Raw genomic sequence first — 18622 nt, 5'->3', positions numbered from 1 at the left:
TAACGAAATATCGTGAAAAATAATCTAACACCCGAAGAATATATTTATTACCTGCATTTGTTCTACTAAAAGGTCCCAGGGCGTCCAACCTTAAGAAAGACAATGTTTTGTCAGCGTCTGGTAATCGTTGTAACTGAATTTTCTAGTGACTCAAATATGCTTGTTGTAGCATGGGATGCAGTTCCTTATATATTGTTCGATGTCACTGCGACGCGTTTTCCACCAAAATCATTCAGCTACTCATAAATTAGTTGTCTGTTTTCCTCCAATCCCCCTGTAATATGTGGTCGTGCACTTTACATAATACTTCCAGTCTCTGCACTACAAGAACTACAATGTAAGGTCCACACTTGGTAGATCTGCATAGCAAACTTTCTTGTGTTTCAAACTGAGGCTGTACTCGAAAAATTAACATTCACTCTCAGCTGCTTGCGCCTTTATCCAACCTTTCCATCTAATACTTGCAAATCTTTCAACTTAGAACTTCAGCATTGGTGTGTTTGATTCCATGCTTATGAATTACCTCATGATCGAACTCACTTAATTTTAATGTCCATCGTGCTAATCGACTTGATGGATCTTTTAACCCTAATAAATATTTCAAAGATGATTAGTCTATAACTACTTTGAACTTACGACTGTGAAAGTAGCAACGAAAATAATATATTCCGTATATAACTGCTAACATTTCTTTTTCCGTTGTTGAATCGTTAGTGTCAGCCTTATTCAATTGTCTCGAGGCATGTGCAACCAGGTATTCTTTTCTATCAACATTCTGGCTAAATATGAACTTCTGTTCAAAGTTGGAGACTAATAACACATGATCTTACTTTAATACCCCTTGGGTTTCTTAAACGCTTCTTGGCAAACTTACACCTATTCATAGCAAGTTAGTTAATGGTTATGCAATTTCAGCGAACACGTTTACGAACTTGGGACAATAATTACATAGCCCAATAAATGACTATAATCATTTAGTAGTTTTTGATACTTCCCCATGAACCATGGACCTTGCCGTTAGTGGGGAGGCTTGCGTGCCTCAGCGATACAGATAGCCGTACCGTAGGTGCAACCACAACAGAGGGGTATCTGTTGAGAGGCCAGACAAACGTGTGGTTCCTGAAGAGGGGCAGCAGCCTTTTCAGTAGTTGCAGGGGCAACAGTCTGGATGATTGACTGACCTGGCCTTGCAACATTAACCAAAACGGCCTTGCTGTGCTGGTACTGCGAACGGCTGAAAGTAAGAGGAAACTGCGGCCGTAATTTTTCCCGAGGGCATGCAGCTTTACTGTATGGATAAATGATGATGGCGTCCTCTTGGGTAAAATATTCCGGAGGTAAAATAGTCCCCCATTCGGATCTCCGGGCGGGGACTACTCAAGAGGACGTCGTTATCAGGAAAAAGAAAACTGGCGTTCTACGGATCAGAGCGTGGAATGTCAGATCCCTTAATCGGGCAGGTAGGTTAGAAAATTTAAAAAGAGAAATGGATAGGTTAAAGTTAGATATAGTGGGAATTAGTGAAGTTCGGTGGCAGGAGGAACAAGACTTCTGGTCAGGTGACTACAGGGTTATAAACACAAAGTCAAATAGGGGTAATGCAGGAGTAGGTTTAATAATGAATAAAAAAATAAGAGTGCGGGTAAGCTACTACAAACAGCATAGTGAACGCATTATTGCGGCAAAGATAGACACGAAGCCCACGCCTACTACAGTAGTACAAGTTTATATGCCAACTAGCTCTGCAGATGATGAAGAAATTGAAGAAATGTATGATGAGATAAAAGAAATTATTCAGGTAGTGAAGGGAGACGAAAATTTAATAGTCATGGGTGACTGGAATTCGAGAGTAGGAAAAGGGAGAGAAGGAAACATAGTAGGTGAATATGGATTGGGGCTAAGAAATGAAAGAGGAAGCCGCCTGGTAGAATTTTGCACAGAGCACAACTTAATCATAGCTAACACTTGGTTCAAGAATCATGAAAGAAGGTTGTATACATGGAAGATTCCTGGAGATTCTAGAAGGTATCAGATAGATTTTATAATGGTAAGACAGAGATTTAGGAACCAGGTTTTAAATTGTAAGACAGTTCCAGGGGCAGATGTGGACTCTGACCACAATCTATTGGTTATGAACTGTAGATTAAAATTGAAGAAACTGCAAAAAGGTGGGAATTGAAGGAGATGCGACCTGGATAAACTGAAAGAACCAGAGGTGGTGCAGAGTTTCAGGGAGAGCATAAGGGAATAATTGACAGGAATGGGAGAAAGAAATACAGTAGAAGAAGAATGGGTAGCTCTGAGGGATGAAGTAGTGAAGGCAGCAGAGGATCAAGTAGGTAAAAAGACGAGGTCTAGTAGAACTCCTTGGGTAACAGAAGAAATATTGAACTTAATTGAGGAAAGGAGAAAATACAAAAATGGAGTAAATGAAGCAGGCAAAAAGGAATACAGACGTCTCAAAAATGAGATCGACAGGAAGTGCAAAATGGCTAAGCAGTGATGGCTAGAGGACAAATGTAAGGATGTAGAGGCTTATCTCACTAGGGGTAAGATAGATACTGCCTACAGGAAAATTAAAGAGACCTTTGGAGAAAAGAGAACCACTTGTATGAATATCAAGAGCTCAGATGGAAACCCAGTTCTATGCAAAGAAGGGAAAGCAGAAAGGTGGATGGAGTATATAGAGGGTCTACACAAGGGCGATGTACTTGAGGACAATATTATGGAAATGGAAGAGGATGTAGATGAAGATGAAATGGGAGATACGATACTTCGTGAAGAGTTTGACAGAGCACGGGAAGACCTGAGTCGAAACAAGGCCCCGGAAATAGACAACATGCCATTAGAACTACTGATGGCCTTGGGAGAGCCAGTCCTGACAACACTCTACCATCTGGTGAGCAAGATGTATAAGACAGACGAAATACCCTCAGACTTCAAGAAGAATATAATAATTCCAATCCCAAAGAAAGCAGGTGTTGACAGATGTGAAAATTACCGAACTATTAGTTTAATAAGTCACAGCTGCAAAATACTATCGCGAATTATTTACAGACGAATGGAAAAACTGGTACAAGACGACCTAGGGGAAGATCAGTTTGGATTCCATAGAAATACTGGAACACGTGAGGCAATACTGACCTTACGACTTATCTTAATAGAAAAATTAAGGAAAGGCAAACACACGGTTCTAGCATTTGTAGATTTAGAGAAAGCTTTTGACAATGTTGACTGGAATATTCTCTTTCAAATTCTAAAGGTGGCAGGGGTAAAATACAGGGAGCGAAAGGCTATTTACAATTTGTACAGAAACCAGATGGCAGTTATAAGAGTCAAGGGGCATCAAAGGGAAGCAGTGGTTGGGAAGGCAGTGAGACAGGGTTGTAGCCTCTCCCCGACGTTATTCAATCTGTATATTGAACAAGCAGTAAAGGAAACAAAAGAAAAATTCGGAGTAGGTATTAAAATCCATGGAAAAGAAATAAAGACTTTGAGGTTCGCCGATGACATTGTAATTCAGTCAGAGACAGCAAAGGACTTGGAAGAGCAGTTGCACGGAATGGACAGTGTCTCGAAAGGAGGATATAAGATGAACATCAACAAACGCAAAACGAGGCTAATGGAATGTAGTCGAATTAAGTCGGGTGATGCTGAGGGAATTAGTTTAGGAAATGAGACACTTAAAGTAGTAAAGGAGTTTAGCTATTTGGGGAGCAAAATAACTGATGATGGTCGAAGTAGAGAAGATATAAAATGTAGGCTTGCTATGGTAAGGAAAGTGTTTCTGAAGAAGAAAAATTTGTTAACATCGAGTATAGATTTAAGTGTCAGGCAGTCGTTTCTGAAAGTATTTGTATAGAGTGTAGCCATGTATGGAAGTGAAACATGGACGATAAATAGTTTGGACAAGAAGAGAATAGAAGCTTTCGAAATGTGGTGCTACAGAAGAATGCTGAAGGTTAGATGGGTAGATCACATAACTAATGAGGAGATATTGAATAGAATTGGGGAAAAGAGGAGTATGTGGCACAACTTGGCAAAAAAAAGGGATCGGTTAGTAGGACATGTTCTGAGGCATCAAGGGATCACAAATTTAGCATTGGAGGGCAGCGTGGAGAGTAAAGAGGGAGACCAAGAGACACTAAGCAGATTCAGAAGGATGTGGGTTGCAGTAAGTACTGGGAGATGAAGAAGCTGGCATAGGATAGGGTAGCATGGAGAGCTGCATCAAACCAGTCTCAGGACTGAAGACCACAACAACAACAGTTTTTGATGTCGGAAAATAATATACGTCGCACGTAAATCAAGGATCCGTACTCATTCTGTCTTGATTGATAATATGTCCACGATAAGTTACTTGTGTTTGATCAAACTGGCATTTCTCCACGCTTAGTCTAAGTGTGCTGCCCTCAATCTACTAAATATTTCATTCAGATGTTTATCATGGTCTTCTATAGTTTTTGAATAGACGACTGTACTGTCAAGATATACAGATTTTCTGTTTTAATCCAGGAAGTACACCATCTAGTAGCCGTTGGAAGATAACTGGAGCATTTTTTGATCCAAACGGCATTCCTCAATATTTTTAATGACCTGAATTTGCTGTGATAGCAGCTTTTGCTTTGTCTTCAGTAACCACTTCTCGATGATGATAAGTATTTCTAAGATCAGTCGTTGATAAATATGTACATTTTCCTCTGTTATCTAATGCATCCTTTACGTTAGTTGTTAGATATAAGTCCATTGTGGAGCGTGCATTTGAGGATCGATAGTCACAGCACAATCGACATTTTCTGTTACCATGAACTGATTTTTTGGGTACAAGGATAATATTTTCACAACAAGGGTCTTGCTATGCTCAATAATACCCTCACCCAATTTCTGATCTATAAATTCGTCTACTAGTAGCTGTAGGTGTTTTACCATCCTGTATGGTTTCCTCTTAACTGATGGGTTATCACCTGCTGGCACGCAGTGTTGTGTGATAGATGTTGCTGGTCGTGGACCACCTGAATTGCAAAGGGCCTGAATAATTTTTTTTAAGTGACGAAGCTTGTCACCTAGGATGGAAGCATTGATGGTTTTATTGATGCTGTGGTCACAGCGTGACCTTCGATATCCTCATCTTCGAGTATCTCTAAAGTCGCTATAAGCACTACTTTCGAGAGATTCACTTCCTTGTCCCGAAATTATCCAAGCTCACCGGAATCATCAGTTCTCCATTATAATTGGTTACGCGTGCAACCCTTCTTCCTATAAAACCATGTATTTTATCTATTGTTTCATTGTTCTACAGTGGCTCAACTACATATAATCTCTGCTGTACTGCATCTACATCTACAGATACCCAGACCAACTTCCCGTACCAGCAGGTACTTTGTTATGTGCCATCATCTTTAATGTACGTGTACACACTTCACTTGGTGAAACCTTAGCAATCGGTATGCCTTGCAACGTTGAAACATTCAAAGCTGTTTGACCCAGTGGAAACTGGAAACAACTTCCCGCCAAGTTCGTTAGTGTGCTGTAAAAGATTAATTTTTGTTTGGTGCCTATCCAGGAAATGAAGTCCAAGAATCAGAGAACAATCTTGTCCCCAGTTGGCAACATTTCCATATGGTCACGAAACTCTATAGTCCCAATCCCAAAAAGAAGCTGTGTTGCCCACAAACATACCAAGTCACTCTTTCCCACTCCATATAATTATACCTTTGAATCCCTAGTCTTCTTCTAGCCACGAGGTCTAGACTAATAATCGATATATGTGCATTAGTATCGACTAGAAATTTACATTCTTTACCATTTATAAAGCCCAACAAACAACAATCCGTCTCTGCCTTAGTGTCTGAAGTACTCTGACTTACTGGGAAAATTTTCCGACGAAGGAAACACACCCTGTTATATTTAACGTTTTCGTTGATTATTTCCTTTATTTTGCTTCTTATTCCCACCCTTTTGACAGAGACGACAACATCTGTAACATTGTGGTTGATTGCATTTCGGCTTCAAATGTCCTTTATTCCCACAACGATAACAATTATTTTCAGAAGCAAACCGTCGCTTATCAGTGCGTGCCCGCGTGGCGATATCTATCTCCTGCAGATGCGTGGCAATACGCAGTGCTGCAGCCAAATAATCTGGATTTTCACTCTTCCGTGTAAACTCCGCAGAATTCCTCGCAAAAACACATCGAGTGATCTATTTTCTGACTTCCTGAGTATGGCGAGATCCGCGTCAGGATTTTCCGTCACCTCATATGTTTGAGCGTTAATTTTACGGAGTCTGGCCGAAAAAGTCTCTGTAGTCTCATTTGCCTTCTGCGTCAACACTCTAAATTTACCCTATTTTGCTTACGGTATCTCTGACGCAAACCTTCTGTCAACTGCTCAGATTTACTTGCTTTGCTCAGTGTCTCATAATACATGACGAATGTCTTGGCTTCAGCCGTAAGGCGTGAACAGGCCATCCGCAAAGTAATTTCATCTGACCACTTACACAATCTGACTGTAACCAATACATCAATACATCATTAATGAATACCGTGATGTCCTCTGTTTTGCCGGAGAACAGTATGATATGGTTAGCTATAGAAGAATCTTTTGAAAAGTGGGACATTGCTACTGACCACTCGACCTCGGCTGTGAATCTCGAGCGACTCGAAAGGAATCTAACAGTGCCCCCCACTCCTCATTGCGTAACTTTTGTTGAGCTTCTCCCTCTAACAGTTGTGGCACTTGATCCGATAAAGGGGCTATAGTATCACTAACAGTAGCCGACCTTGTGCCTAACATATTTGTACAATTTACCACTACCCCTTACACGTGTACAAAAAATATCTGCGCCAACATATACCGGACGGGAAAAATGCGACTTACACTGTACGAAACGAGGCTTAGTTACTTCTTTTGCCTGATTATCACCAAATGACACTCAGTACACCTGTTCTGCATACCCATAACGTCTACAAGTGCGGAAAGTTGCTGGTACAAATTTAGTGCGTGGTTCACTTCGAACCGTTAAATTACAAATAGCACCGAGCGAGGTGGCGCAGTGGTTAGACACTGGACTCTCATTCGGGAGGACGACGGTTCAATCTCGCGTCCGGCCATCCTGATTTAGGTTTTCCGTGACTTCCCTAAATCGCTCCAGGCAAATGCCGGTAGGTTTCCTTTGAAACGGCACGGCCGATTTGCTTCCCCATCCTTCCCTATTCCGATGAGACCGATGACCTCGCTGTCTGGTCTCCTTCACCAAACAACCCAACCCAACGAATAGCACAACTGACTGATACAAAATACGATTTTTTACAATTGCCTCTGAAATATGATAAATCCACAGGGTTATACAAAAGGTACTATTGAAATAGTACGTCCATCAATACGTCTAAATTCTGCCATATCACAAAGAAAGAAAAATGTTCTTTGTGCTCACTGCGTTATGGTTACTGCTGCGAAGTATGGACGCTGTAGAAGCAGACCTCTGTGTCCGAATTCCAGGCACTTGACTCTTACACCTCCGATTCCAAATCCTCTGATGTCCGAGTGCTCACTTCTCACATGAATTGACAGAGAGGTCGATCGGAGACACCTCTGCAAGAAGTCAGGATAGCTGTGAAGCGTGTCTGGCGCTAGTAAAGCATTGTCAAAGTTCAATTATTTATTAACCAGGTTTACAGTCGTCTTCAGCTGCGTGTTGAATTCATGCCGACGGCTGCCATGTAGGCTCCTCGTCTGCAGGCACAGGCGAAGAGTGAGTGACCTCGCACCGCAGCGCGCTGTGGTCCAGCACAAATGGTCTTATGCTAGCTGCTGGAGTGTGCTCGATCCCACACCGAATTCTATGCTGACCGACGATCCATCAGCGATGTGGTATTGTCGGTAATCGTGTGGTCGGTCGATCTCCATCCTGCCAGCCAGGTACGTTTCGGCTTACAGAAGCACCTAGACGTTGAACAGGAACGTGGACCTCACGAGGCCCTGCTGCCGGTTTCTGAGCTGAGGCTCGGTGCTGTCAGCACTCTGCGATGTAGCGTTGTCCGTAGGCAGTCAGCTTCTCCATCAGCAGTGGTAGGCGGCGAACAGTATGAAGTTTATGAGGCGAAGACAAACATCTCGGGTACATCTTTGGCTGACTTGTAAACTGTTCTGGAGATGTAGATCGTAAATTCGCTTCAGTACCGTAATCATGGAATCGAGTGCTAAAATAAAATGTTCTGATGTTCTATCCCTTACAGTTCTGTGCCATAACAAACATATCTACATAGTCTTCGATTACATTCCTCTAACACCTCTGTCGCCAATACACAGAGATGCTTCAGATTCCACTCAACGCTGAGAAATCCAGTACAGACATGTAAACCATATCATGTGCACATTTTCAGTTACCTAAACTTTATACTAAATTTCGTTTCAGTATCCTCCTCGGTACTCAGTTTTCAGAGACGTTATTGTCTGTATATTGAGCAAGCAGTGAAGGAAACAAAAGAAAAATTCGGAATAGGTATTAAAATCCATGGAGAAGAAATAAAAACTTTGTGGTTTGCCGATGACATTGTAATTCTGTCAGAGACAGCAAAGGACTTGGAAGAGAAGTTGAACGGAATGGACAGTGTCATGAAAGGAGGGTATGAGATGAACATCAACAAAAGCAAAACGAGGATAACGGAATGTAGTCGAATTAAGTCGGATGATGCTGAGGGAATTAGATTAGGAAATGAGACACTTAAAGTAGTAAAGGAGTTTTGCTATTTGGGGAGCAAAATAACTGATGATGGGCGAAGTAGAGAGGATATAAAATGTAGACTGGCTATGGCAAGAAAAGCGTTTCTGAAGAGAAATTTGTTAACATCGAGTATAGATTTAAGTGTCAGGAAGTAGTTTCTGAAAGTATGTAGCCATGTATGGAAGTGAAACATGGACGATAAATAGTTTAGACAAGAAGAGAATAGAAGCTTTCGAAATGTGGTGCTACAGTAGAATGCTGAAGATTAGATGGGTAGATCACATAACTAATGAGGAGGTACTGAATAGAATTGGGGAGAAGAGGAATTTGTGGCACAACTTGACAAGAAGAAGGGCCCGCTTGGTAGGACATGTTCTTAAGGCATCAGCGGATCACAAATTTAGCATTGGAGGGCAGCGTGGAGGGTAAACATCGTAGAGGGAGACCAAGAGATGAATGCACTAAACAGATTCAGAAGGATGTAGTTTGCAGTAAGTACTGGGAGATGAAGAAGCTTGCACAGGATAGAGTAGCATGGAGAGCTGCATCAAATCAGTCTCAGGACTGAAGACCACAACAAAAACAACATTGTCTATTATGAGTAAATTGCTTATACTGCAGTAGAACTGTCTGCAAGAAAAACTCATTTTGAAAATTTTTGTATCCCGAATCTTGTGAATCATATTCCGTCAATAAATTAAGCTAACAGTACCTTAATGATTGACAGAAAGTCGTTAGTAGTTTTTGGGTTCGCTCTATCTACCAAACCATCCTCAGAAGGCCACTTCAGCTTCTACGGTAGCAGTGCGAATTTTCTTTCGCATGTCCTATGGCGTGCTAAGTTCTGAAGTAAATGCACCGTATTTTTTTGTCGTGTTTCTCGTAAAAGAAGGTTACACCACTTTCAATATTCGGAACTTTGAGAAATATCTAACGCAGCAATTCGGAATAAATACGACGGGCATTTGAAACTTCCAATACTCGTATCTATTCAGTGCAGGATTTAGATTTATGTACGTTGGTCTTATTTCTTCTTCCTGCATAAAGTTTCTCGGGAAAGCGTTAATGAAAGCCTCTACATAAAAACGCCATATCGCTGTTTTCTTAATTAAACATAAAATGCGCGTTGTATAAAGGAAGAATGAGTAAATAACACTTTTTATGATGGTACTCCAGGCTGTTTTTATACACGCATTGAGAGAGGGCAAACTTAATGCGGCAGAAACCTACCGCGTTGGCGGAATGGACAGAAGAAAACATTTATTTCTCCCCGACAAGCGGAAGGGCGCCACAGCGCAGTGAGAACTCATTTCCTCCTCTGAAAAACACGCACTGTAAAACGACCAACCCTCTACCGTACAGAGAGCTCACAGTGGCAGTAAACACGAAAAATGCGTGAGGCGCGCAGAACAACAGAGTTTTTCAGCTCTGCGCCAGGCCCTACCACCGTCCATGGTGCAAGTCGGCGCAAAGAACGTTCATTATTCTTTCTTACTCATTAAAATACTTGATCAGTAATATGGAAGATCTCAGCTGGAAAAAAGATTGGCCACTACTTGCTGTTTTGAGTATGATACAGTTTGATGTGTTGCTCTGGGATCACAGCTAGGTCACCTAGACACACTATGTGATAAAAAGTATCCGGACACCCTAAGAAACATTTGTTCTTCATATTAGGTGCCTTGTTCTGCCACCTACTGGCAGGTGCTCCACATCAGCCATCGTGAGAGAGCAGAATGGGGCGCTCCGCGGAACTCACAGACTTTGAATATGGTCAGGGGACTGGGTGTCACTTGTGTCATACGCCTGTACGCGAGATTTCCACACTCCTAAACATCTTTAGGTCCACTGTTTCCGATGTGAAAGTAAAGTGGAAACGTGAAGGGACACGTACAGTACAAAAGCGTACAGGCCGAACCCGTCTGTTGACTGACAGAGACGGTCGGCAGTTGAAGAGGTTCGTAATGTGTAATAGGCAGACATCTATCCCGACCATCACACAGGAATTCCAAACTGCTTCAGGATCCACTGCAAGTGCTATGACAGTTAGGTGGGAGGTGAGAAAACTTGGGTTTCATGGTCGAGCGGCTGCTCATAAGCCACACATCACGCCGGTAAATGCCAAACGACGCCTCGTTTGATGTAAGGAGCGTGAACATTGGGCGACTGAACAGTGGAAAAACGTTGTGTGGAGTGATGAATCACGGTACACAATGTGGCGATCCGATGGCAGGGTGTGGGTATGCCGAATGCGTGGTGAACGTCATCTGCCAGCGTGTGTAGTGCCAACAGCAAAATTCGAAGAAGGTGTTATGGTGTAGTCGTATTTTCCATGGAGGGGCCTTGCGCCCCTTGTTGTTTTGCGTGGACTGTCAAAGTACAGGCCAAATTTGATGTTTTAAGCACTTTCTTGCTTCCCACTGTTGAAGAGCAATTCGGGGATGGCGACTGCATCTTCCAACACAACCGGGCACCAGTTCATAATGCACGGCCTGTGGCGAAGTGGTTACACGACAATAACATCCCTGTAATAGACTGTCCTGCACAGAGTCTTGACCTGAATCCTATAGAACACCTTTGGGATGTTTTGAAACGCCGATTTCATGCCAGGCCTCAACGACCGACATCGATACCTCTCCTCAGTGCAGCACTCCGTGAAGAATGGTCTGCAATTCCCCAAGAGATCTTCCAGCACCTGACTGAACGTATGCCTGCGAGAGTGGAAGTTGTCATCAAGGAGAAGGGTTGGCCAACAGCATATAGAATTCCTGCGTTAGCGATGGAGGGCACCACGAACTTATAATTTATTTTCAGCCAGGGGTCCGCATACTTTTCATCACATAGTCTATATGGTTTCCCACAAATTAACAAAATGCGTGGTCAGAAGCTAGTTTCGCATTAAGTGCGCAAGAAATTTGCAAGGTTAGCCTTGGATCAAGCCTCGAACTAACGGACTTTTTTCTGTTAGATATACGTTCAAAGCCGTTTATACTGTTTTGTGAGTATCCGTATACTGTCAACATGATTCCTTTCATATGTTGAACAAATTAAGCGTTAAGTCGCCTTATGAAAAAAGCATGAAAAAGATAAATATGTTTTGTGTTTTACACGTTATTTCCAGAATGAGATTTTCACTCTGCAGCGGAGTGTGCGCTGATATGAAACTTCCTGGCAGATTAAAACTGTGTGCCCGACCGAGACTCGAACTCGGGACCTTTGCCTTTCGCGGGCAAGTGCTCTACCAACTGAGCTATCCAAGCACGACTCACGCCCGGTACTCACAGCTTTACTTCTGCCAGTACCTCGTCTCCTACGTTCCAAACTTTACAGAAGCTCTCCTGCGAACCTTGCAGAACTAGCACTCCTGAAAGAAAGGATATTGCGGAGACATGGCTTAGCCACAGCCTGGGGGATGTTTCCAGAATGAGATTTTCACTCTGCAGCGGAGTGTGCGCTGATATGAAACTTCCTGGCAGATTAAAACTGTGTGCCCGACCGAGACTCGAACTCGGGACCTTTGCCTTTCGCGGGCAAGTGCTCTACCAACTGAGCTATCCAAGCACGACTCACGCCCGGTACTCACAGCTTTACTTCTGCCAGTACCTCGTCTCCTACGTTCCAAACTTTACAGAAGCTCTCCTGCGAACCTTGCAGAACTAGCACTCCTGAAAGAAAGGATATTGCGGAGACATGGCTTAGCCACAGCCTGGGGGATGTTTCCAGAATGAGATTTTCACTCTGCAGCGGAGTGTGCGCTGATATGAAACTTCCTGGCAGATTAAAACTGTGTGCCCGACCGAGACTCGAACTCGGGACCTTTGCCTTTCGCGGGCAAGTGCTCTACCAACTGAGCTATCCAAGCACGACTCACGCCCGGTACTCACAGCTTTACTTCTGCCAGTACCTCGTCTCCTACGTTCCAAACTTTACAGAAGCTCTCCTGCGAACCTTGCAGAACTAGCACTCCTGAAAGAAAGGATATTGCGGAGACATGGCTTAGCCACAGCCTGGGGGATGTTTCCAGAATGAGATTTTCACTCTGCAGCGGAGTGTGCGCTGATATGAAACTTCCTGGCAGATTAAAACTGTGTGCCCGACCGAGACTCGAACTCGGGACCTTTGCCTTTCGCGGGCAAGTGCTCTACCAACTGAGCTATCCAAGCACGACTCACGCCCGGTACTCACAGCTTTACTTCTGCCAGTACCTCGTCTCCTACGTTCCAAACTTTACAGAAGCTCTCCTGCGAACCTTGCAGAACTAGCACTCCTGAAAGAAAGGATATTGCGGAGACATGGCTTAGCCACAGCCTGGGGGATGTTTCCAGAATGAGATTTTCACTCTGCAGCGGAGTGTGCGCTGATATGAAACTTCCTGGCAGATTAAAACTGTGTGCCCGACCGAGACTCGAACTCGGGACCTTTGCCTTTCGCGGGCAAGTGCTCTACCAACTGAGCTATCCAAGCACGACTCACGCCCGGTACTCACAGCTTTACTTCTGCCAGTACCTCGTCTCCTACGTTCCAAACTTTACAGAAGCTCTCCTGCGAACCTTGCAGAACTAGCACTCCTGAAAGAAAGGATATTGCGGAGACATGGCTTAGCCACAGCCTGGGGGATGTTTCCAGAATGAGATTTTCATTCTGCAGCGGAGTGTGCGCTGATATGAAACTTCCTGGCAGATTAAAACTGTGTGCCCGACCGAGACTCGAACTCGGGACCTTTGCCTTTCGCGGGCAAGTGCTCTACCAACTGAGCTATCCAAGCACGACTCACGCCCGGTACTCACAGCTTTACTTCTGCCAGTACCTCGTCTCCTACGTTCCAAACTTTACAGAAGCTCTCCTGCGAACCTTGCAGAACTAGCACTCCTGAAAGAAAGGATATTGCGGAGACATGGCTTAGCCACAGCCTGGGGGATGTTTCCAGAATGAGATTTTCACTCTGCAGCGGAGTGTGCGCTGATATGAAACTTCCTGGCAGATTAAAACTGTGTGCCCGACCGAGACTCGAACTCGGGACCTTTGCCTTTCGCGGGCAAGTGCTCTACCAACTGAGCTATCCAAGCACGACTCACGCCCGGTACTCACAGCTTTACTTCTGCCAGTACCTCGTCTCCTACGTTCCAAACTTTACAGAAGCTCTCCTGCGAACCTTGCAGAACTAGCACTCCTGAAAGAAAGGATATTGCGGAGACATGGCTTAGCCACAGCCTGGGGGATGTTTACAGAATGAGATTTTCACTCTGCAGCGGAGTGTGCGCTGATATGAAACTTCCTGGCAGATTAAAACTGTGTGCCCGACCGAGACTCGAACTCGGGACCTTTGCCTTTCGCGGGCAAGTGCTCTACCAACTGAGCTATCCAAGCACGACTCACGCCCGGTACTCACAGCTTTACTTCTGCCAGTACCTCGTCTCCTACGTTCCAAACTTTACAGAAGCTCTCCTGCGAACCTTGCAGAACTAGCACTCCTGAAAGAAAGGATATTGCGGAGACATGGCTTAGCCACAGCCTGGGGGATGTTTCCAGAATGAGATTTTCACTCTGCAGCGGAGTGTGCGCTGATATGAAACTTCCTGGCAGATTAAAACTGTGTGCCCGACCGAGACTCGAACTCGGGACCTTTGCCTTTCGCGGGCAAGTGCTCTACCAACTGAGCTATCCAAGCACGACTCACGCCCGGTACTCACAGCTTTACTTCTGCCAGTACCTCGTCTCCTACGTTCCAAACTTTACAGAAGCTCTCCTGCGAACCTTGCAGAACTAGCACTCCTGAAAGAAAGGATATTGCGGAGACATGGCTTAGCCACAGCCTGGGGGATGTTTCCAGAATGAGATTTTCACTCTGCAGCGGAGTGTGCGCTGATATGAAACTTCCTGGCAGATTAAAACTGTGTGCCCGACCGAGACTCGAACTCGGGACCTTTGCCTTTCGCGGGCAAGTGCTCTACCAACTGAGCTATCCAAGCACGACTCACGCCCGGTACTCACAGCTTTACTTCTGCCAGTACCTCGTCTCCTACGTTCCAAACTTTACAGAAGCTCTCCTGCGAACCTTGCAGAACTAGCACTCCTGAAAGAAAGGATATTGCGGAGACATGGCTTAGCCACAGCCTGGGGGATGTTTCCAGAATGAGATTTTCACTCTGCAGCGGAGTGTGCGCTGATATGAAACTTCCTGGCAGATTAAAACTGTGTGCCCGACCGAGACTCGAACTCGGGACCTTTGCCTTTCGCGGGCAAGTGCTCTACCAACTGAGCTATCCAAGCACGACTCACGCCCGGTACTCACAGCTTTACTTCTGCCAGTACCTCGTCTCCTACGTTCCAAACTTTACAGAAGCTCTCCTGCGAACCTTGCAGAACTAGCACTCCTGAAAGAAAGGATATTGCGGAGACATGGCTTAGCCACAGCCTGGGGGATGTTTCCAGAATGAGATTTTCATTCTGCAGCGGAGTGTGCGCTGATATGAAACTTCCTGGCAGATTAAAACTGTGTGCCCGACCGAGACTCGAACTCGGGACCTTTGCCTTTCGCGGGCAAGTGCTCTACCAACTGAGCTATCCAAGCACGACTCACGCCCGGTACTCACAGCTTTACTTCTGCCAGTACCTCGTCTCCTACGTTCCAAACTTTACAGAAGCTCTCCTGCGAACCTTGCAGAACTAGCACTCCTGAAAGAAAGGATATTGCGGAGACATGGCTTAGCCACAGCCTGGGGGATGTTTCCAGAATGAGATTTTCACTCTGCAGCGGAGTGTGCGCTGATATGAAACTTCCTGGCAGATTAAAACTGTGTGCCCGACCGAGACTCGAACTCGGGACCTTTGCCTTTCGCGGGCAAGTGCTCTACCAACTGAGCTATCCAAGCACGACTCACGCCCGGTACTCACAGCTTTACTTCTGCCAGTACCTCGTCTCCTACGTTCCAAACTTTACAGAAGCTCTCCTGCGAACCTTGCAGAACTAGCACTCCTGAAAGAAAGGATATTGCGGAGACATGGCTTAGCCACAGCCTGGGGGATGTTTACAGAATGAGATTTTCACTCTGCAGCGGAGTGTGCGCTGATATGAAACTTCCTGGCAGATTAAAACTGTGTGCCCGACCGAGACTCGAACTCGGGACCTTTGCCTTTCGCGGGCAAGTGCTCTACCAACTGAGCTATCCAAGCACGACTCACGCCCGGTACTCACAGCTTTACTTCTGCCAGTACCTCGTCTCCTACGTTCCAAACTTTACAGAAGCTCTCCTGCGAACCTTGCAGAACTAGCACTCCTGAAAGAAAGGATATTGCGGAGACATGGCTTAGCCACAGCCTGGGGGATGTTTCCAGAATGAGATTTTCACTCTGCAGCGGAGTGTGCGCTGATATGAAACTTCCTGGCAGATTAAAACTGTGTGCCCGACCGAGACTCGAACTCGGGACCTTTGCCTTTCGCGGGCAAGTGCTCTACCAACTGAGCTATCCAAGCACGACTCACGCCCGGTACTCACAGCTTTACTTCTGCCAGTACCTCGTCTCCTACGTTCCAAACTTTACAGAAGCTCTCCTGCGAACCTTGCAGAACTAGCACTCCTGAAAGAAAGGATATTGCGGAGACATGGCTTAGCCACAGCCTGGGGGATGTTTCCAGAATGAGATTTTCACTCTGCAGCGGAGTGTGCGCTGATATGAAACTTCCTGGCAGATTAAAACTGTGTGCCCGACCGAGACTCGAACTCGGGACCTTTGCCTTTCGCGGGCAAGTGCTCTACCAACTGAGCTATCCAAGCACGACTCACGCCCGGTACTCACAGCTTTACTTCTGCCAGTACCTCGTCTCCTACGTTCCAAACTTTACAGAAGCTCTCCTGCGAACCTTGCAGAACTAGCACTCCTGAAAGAAAGGATATTGCGGAGACATGGCTTAGCCACAGCCTGGGGGATGTTTCCAGAATGAGATTTTCACTCTGCAGCGGAGTGTGCGCTGATATGAAACTTCCTGGCAGATTAAAACTGTGTGCCCGACCGAGACTCGAACTCGGGACCTTTGCCTTTCGCGGGCAAGTGCTCTACCAACTGAGCTATCCAAGCACGACTCACGCCCGGTACTCACAGCTTTACTTCTGCCAGTACCTTGTCTCCTACGTTCCAAACTTTACAGAAGCTCTCCTGCGAACCTTGCAGAACTAGCACTCCTGAAAGAAAGGATATTGCGGAGACATGGCTTAGCCACAGCCTGGGGGATGTTTCCAGAATGAGATTTTCACTCTGCAGCGGAGTGTGCGCTGATATGAAACTTCCTGGCAGATTAAAACTGTGTGCCCGACCGAGACTCGAACTCGGGACCTTTGCCTTTCGCGGGCAAGTGCTCTACCAACTGAGCTATCCAAGCACGACTCACGCCCGGTACTCACAGCTTTACTTCTGCCAGTACCTCGTCTCCTACGTTCCAAACTTTACAGAAGCTCTCCTGCGAACCTTGCAGAACTAGCACTCCTGAAAGAAAGGATATTGCGGAGACATGGCTTAGCCACAGCCTGGGGGATGTTTCCAGAATGAGATTTTCACTCTGCAGCGGAGTGTGCGCTGATATGAAACTTCCTGGCAGATTAAAACTGTGTGCCCGACCGAGACTCGAACTCGGGACCTTTGCCTTTCGCGGGCAAGTGCTCTACCAACTGAGCTATCCAAGCACGACTCACGCCCGGTACTCACAGCTTTACTTCTGCCAGTACCTCGTCTCCTACGTTCCAAACTTTACAGAAGCTCTCCTGCGAACCTTGCAGAACTAGCACTCCTGAAAGAAAGGATATTGCGGAGACATGGCTTAGCCACAGCCTGGGGGATGTTTCCAGAATGAGATTTTCACTCTGCAGCGGAGTGTGCGCTGATATGAAACTTCCTGGCAGATTAAAACTGTGTGCCCGACCGAGACTCGAACTCGGGACCTTTGCCTTTCGCGGGCAAGTGCTCTACCAACTGAGCTATCCAAGCACGACTCACGCCCGGTACTCACAGCTTTACTTCTGCCAGTACCTCGTCTCCTACGTTCCAAACTTTACAGAAGCTCTCCTGCGAACCTTGCAGAACTAGCACTCCTGAAAGAAAGGATATTGCGGAGACATGGCTTAGCCACAGCCTGGGGGATGTTTCCAGAATGAGATTTTCACTCTGCAGCGGAGTGTGCGCTGATATGAAACTTCCTGGCAGATTAAAACTGTGTGCCCGACCGAGACTCGAACTCGGGACCTTTGCCTTTCGCGGGCAAGTGCTCTACCAACTGAGCTATCCAAGCACGACTCACGCCCGGTACTCACAGCTTTACTTCTGCCAGTACCTCGTCTCCTACGTTCCAAACTTTACAGAAGCTCTCCTGCGAACCTTGCAGAACTAGCACTCCTGAAAGAAAGGATATTGCGGAGACATGGCTTAGCCACAGCCTGGGGGATGTTTCCAGAATGAGATTTTCACTCTGCAGCGGAGTGTGCGCTGATATGAAACTTCCTGGCAGATTAAAACTGTGTGCCCGACCGAGACTCGAACTCGGGACCTTTGCCTTTCGCGGGCAAGTGCTCTACCAACTGAGCTATCCAAGCACGACTCACGCCCGGTACTCACAGCTTTACTTCTGCCAGTACCTCGTCTCCTACGTTCCAAACTTTACAGAAGCTCTCCTGCGAACCTTGCAGAACTAGCACTCCTGAAAGAAAGGATATTGCGGAGACATGGCTTAGCCACAGCCTGGGGGATGTTTCCAGAATGAGATTTTCACTCTGCAGCGGAGTGTGCGCTGATATGAAACTTCCTGGCAGATTAAAACTGTGTGCCCGACCGAGACTCGAACTCGGGACCTTTGCCTTTCGCGGGCAAGTGCTCTACCAACTGAGCTATCCAAGCACGACTCACGCCCGGT

General features: G+C 45.7%; 23 non-coding genes across 23 annotated transcripts; all 23 read right to left on the bottom strand.

Moving 5' to 3' along the window:
• Positions 1 to 11911: 11911 nt before the first annotated feature.
• Trnas-cga (transfer RNA serine (anticodon CGA)) lies at positions 11912 to 11984 on the bottom strand. Its single transcript has one exon. It is a non-coding gene; the product is annotated as a tRNA-Ser (tRNA).
• Positions 11985 to 12212: 228 nt separating this feature from the next.
• Positions 12213 to 12285, bottom strand: Trnas-cga (transfer RNA serine (anticodon CGA)). Its single transcript has one exon. It is a non-coding gene; the product is annotated as a tRNA-Ser (tRNA).
• A 228-nt stretch (positions 12286 to 12513) lies between these two features.
• On the bottom strand, positions 12514 to 12586 carry Trnas-cga (transfer RNA serine (anticodon CGA)). The gene has a single exon. It is a non-coding gene; the product is annotated as a tRNA-Ser (tRNA).
• Positions 12587 to 12814: 228 nt separating this feature from the next.
• On the bottom strand, positions 12815 to 12887 carry Trnas-cga (transfer RNA serine (anticodon CGA)). Its single transcript has one exon. It is a non-coding gene; the product is annotated as a tRNA-Ser (tRNA).
• A 228-nt stretch (positions 12888 to 13115) lies between these two features.
• Trnas-cga (transfer RNA serine (anticodon CGA)) lies at positions 13116 to 13188 on the bottom strand. Its single transcript has one exon. It is a non-coding gene; the product is annotated as a tRNA-Ser (tRNA).
• A 228-nt stretch (positions 13189 to 13416) lies between these two features.
• Trnas-cga (transfer RNA serine (anticodon CGA)) lies at positions 13417 to 13489 on the bottom strand. Its single transcript has one exon. It is a non-coding gene; the product is annotated as a tRNA-Ser (tRNA).
• Positions 13490 to 13717: 228 nt separating this feature from the next.
• Positions 13718 to 13790, bottom strand: Trnas-cga (transfer RNA serine (anticodon CGA)). The gene has a single exon. It is a non-coding gene; the product is annotated as a tRNA-Ser (tRNA).
• Positions 13791 to 14018: 228 nt separating this feature from the next.
• Trnas-cga (transfer RNA serine (anticodon CGA)) lies at positions 14019 to 14091 on the bottom strand. The gene has a single exon. It is a non-coding gene; the product is annotated as a tRNA-Ser (tRNA).
• A 228-nt stretch (positions 14092 to 14319) lies between these two features.
• Trnas-cga (transfer RNA serine (anticodon CGA)) lies at positions 14320 to 14392 on the bottom strand. Its single transcript has one exon. It is a non-coding gene; the product is annotated as a tRNA-Ser (tRNA).
• A 228-nt stretch (positions 14393 to 14620) lies between these two features.
• On the bottom strand, positions 14621 to 14693 carry Trnas-cga (transfer RNA serine (anticodon CGA)). The gene has a single exon. It is a non-coding gene; the product is annotated as a tRNA-Ser (tRNA).
• A 228-nt stretch (positions 14694 to 14921) lies between these two features.
• On the bottom strand, positions 14922 to 14994 carry Trnas-cga (transfer RNA serine (anticodon CGA)). The gene has a single exon. It is a non-coding gene; the product is annotated as a tRNA-Ser (tRNA).
• Positions 14995 to 15222: 228 nt separating this feature from the next.
• Trnas-cga (transfer RNA serine (anticodon CGA)) lies at positions 15223 to 15295 on the bottom strand. Its single transcript has one exon. It is a non-coding gene; the product is annotated as a tRNA-Ser (tRNA).
• Positions 15296 to 15523: 228 nt separating this feature from the next.
• Trnas-cga (transfer RNA serine (anticodon CGA)) lies at positions 15524 to 15596 on the bottom strand. Its single transcript has one exon. It is a non-coding gene; the product is annotated as a tRNA-Ser (tRNA).
• A 228-nt stretch (positions 15597 to 15824) lies between these two features.
• Positions 15825 to 15897, bottom strand: Trnas-cga (transfer RNA serine (anticodon CGA)). Its single transcript has one exon. It is a non-coding gene; the product is annotated as a tRNA-Ser (tRNA).
• Positions 15898 to 16125: 228 nt separating this feature from the next.
• Positions 16126 to 16198, bottom strand: Trnas-cga (transfer RNA serine (anticodon CGA)). The gene has a single exon. It is a non-coding gene; the product is annotated as a tRNA-Ser (tRNA).
• A 228-nt stretch (positions 16199 to 16426) lies between these two features.
• Trnas-cga (transfer RNA serine (anticodon CGA)) lies at positions 16427 to 16499 on the bottom strand. Its single transcript has one exon. It is a non-coding gene; the product is annotated as a tRNA-Ser (tRNA).
• A 228-nt stretch (positions 16500 to 16727) lies between these two features.
• Positions 16728 to 16800, bottom strand: Trnas-cga (transfer RNA serine (anticodon CGA)). Its single transcript has one exon. It is a non-coding gene; the product is annotated as a tRNA-Ser (tRNA).
• Positions 16801 to 17028: 228 nt separating this feature from the next.
• On the bottom strand, positions 17029 to 17101 carry Trnas-cga (transfer RNA serine (anticodon CGA)). The gene has a single exon. It is a non-coding gene; the product is annotated as a tRNA-Ser (tRNA).
• A 228-nt stretch (positions 17102 to 17329) lies between these two features.
• Positions 17330 to 17402, bottom strand: Trnas-cga (transfer RNA serine (anticodon CGA)). Its single transcript has one exon. It is a non-coding gene; the product is annotated as a tRNA-Ser (tRNA).
• A 228-nt stretch (positions 17403 to 17630) lies between these two features.
• Trnas-cga (transfer RNA serine (anticodon CGA)) lies at positions 17631 to 17703 on the bottom strand. The gene has a single exon. It is a non-coding gene; the product is annotated as a tRNA-Ser (tRNA).
• Positions 17704 to 17931: 228 nt separating this feature from the next.
• Trnas-cga (transfer RNA serine (anticodon CGA)) lies at positions 17932 to 18004 on the bottom strand. Its single transcript has one exon. It is a non-coding gene; the product is annotated as a tRNA-Ser (tRNA).
• A 228-nt stretch (positions 18005 to 18232) lies between these two features.
• On the bottom strand, positions 18233 to 18305 carry Trnas-cga (transfer RNA serine (anticodon CGA)). Its single transcript has one exon. It is a non-coding gene; the product is annotated as a tRNA-Ser (tRNA).
• Positions 18306 to 18533: 228 nt separating this feature from the next.
• Trnas-cga (transfer RNA serine (anticodon CGA)) lies at positions 18534 to 18606 on the bottom strand. Its single transcript has one exon. It is a non-coding gene; the product is annotated as a tRNA-Ser (tRNA).
• Positions 18607 to 18622: the final 16 nt, after the last annotated feature.

Source organism: Schistocerca cancellata, chromosome 8, assembly GCF_023864275.1.
Source record: "Schistocerca cancellata isolate TAMUIC-IGC-003103 chromosome 8, iqSchCanc2.1, whole genome shotgun sequence".
Classification (NCBI taxonomy): domain Eukaryota; kingdom Metazoa; phylum Arthropoda; class Insecta; order Orthoptera; family Acrididae; genus Schistocerca; species Schistocerca cancellata.
The sequence above is the reverse complement of the archived record's forward strand: the minus strand, read 5'-3'. Positions and strand labels throughout refer to the sequence as shown.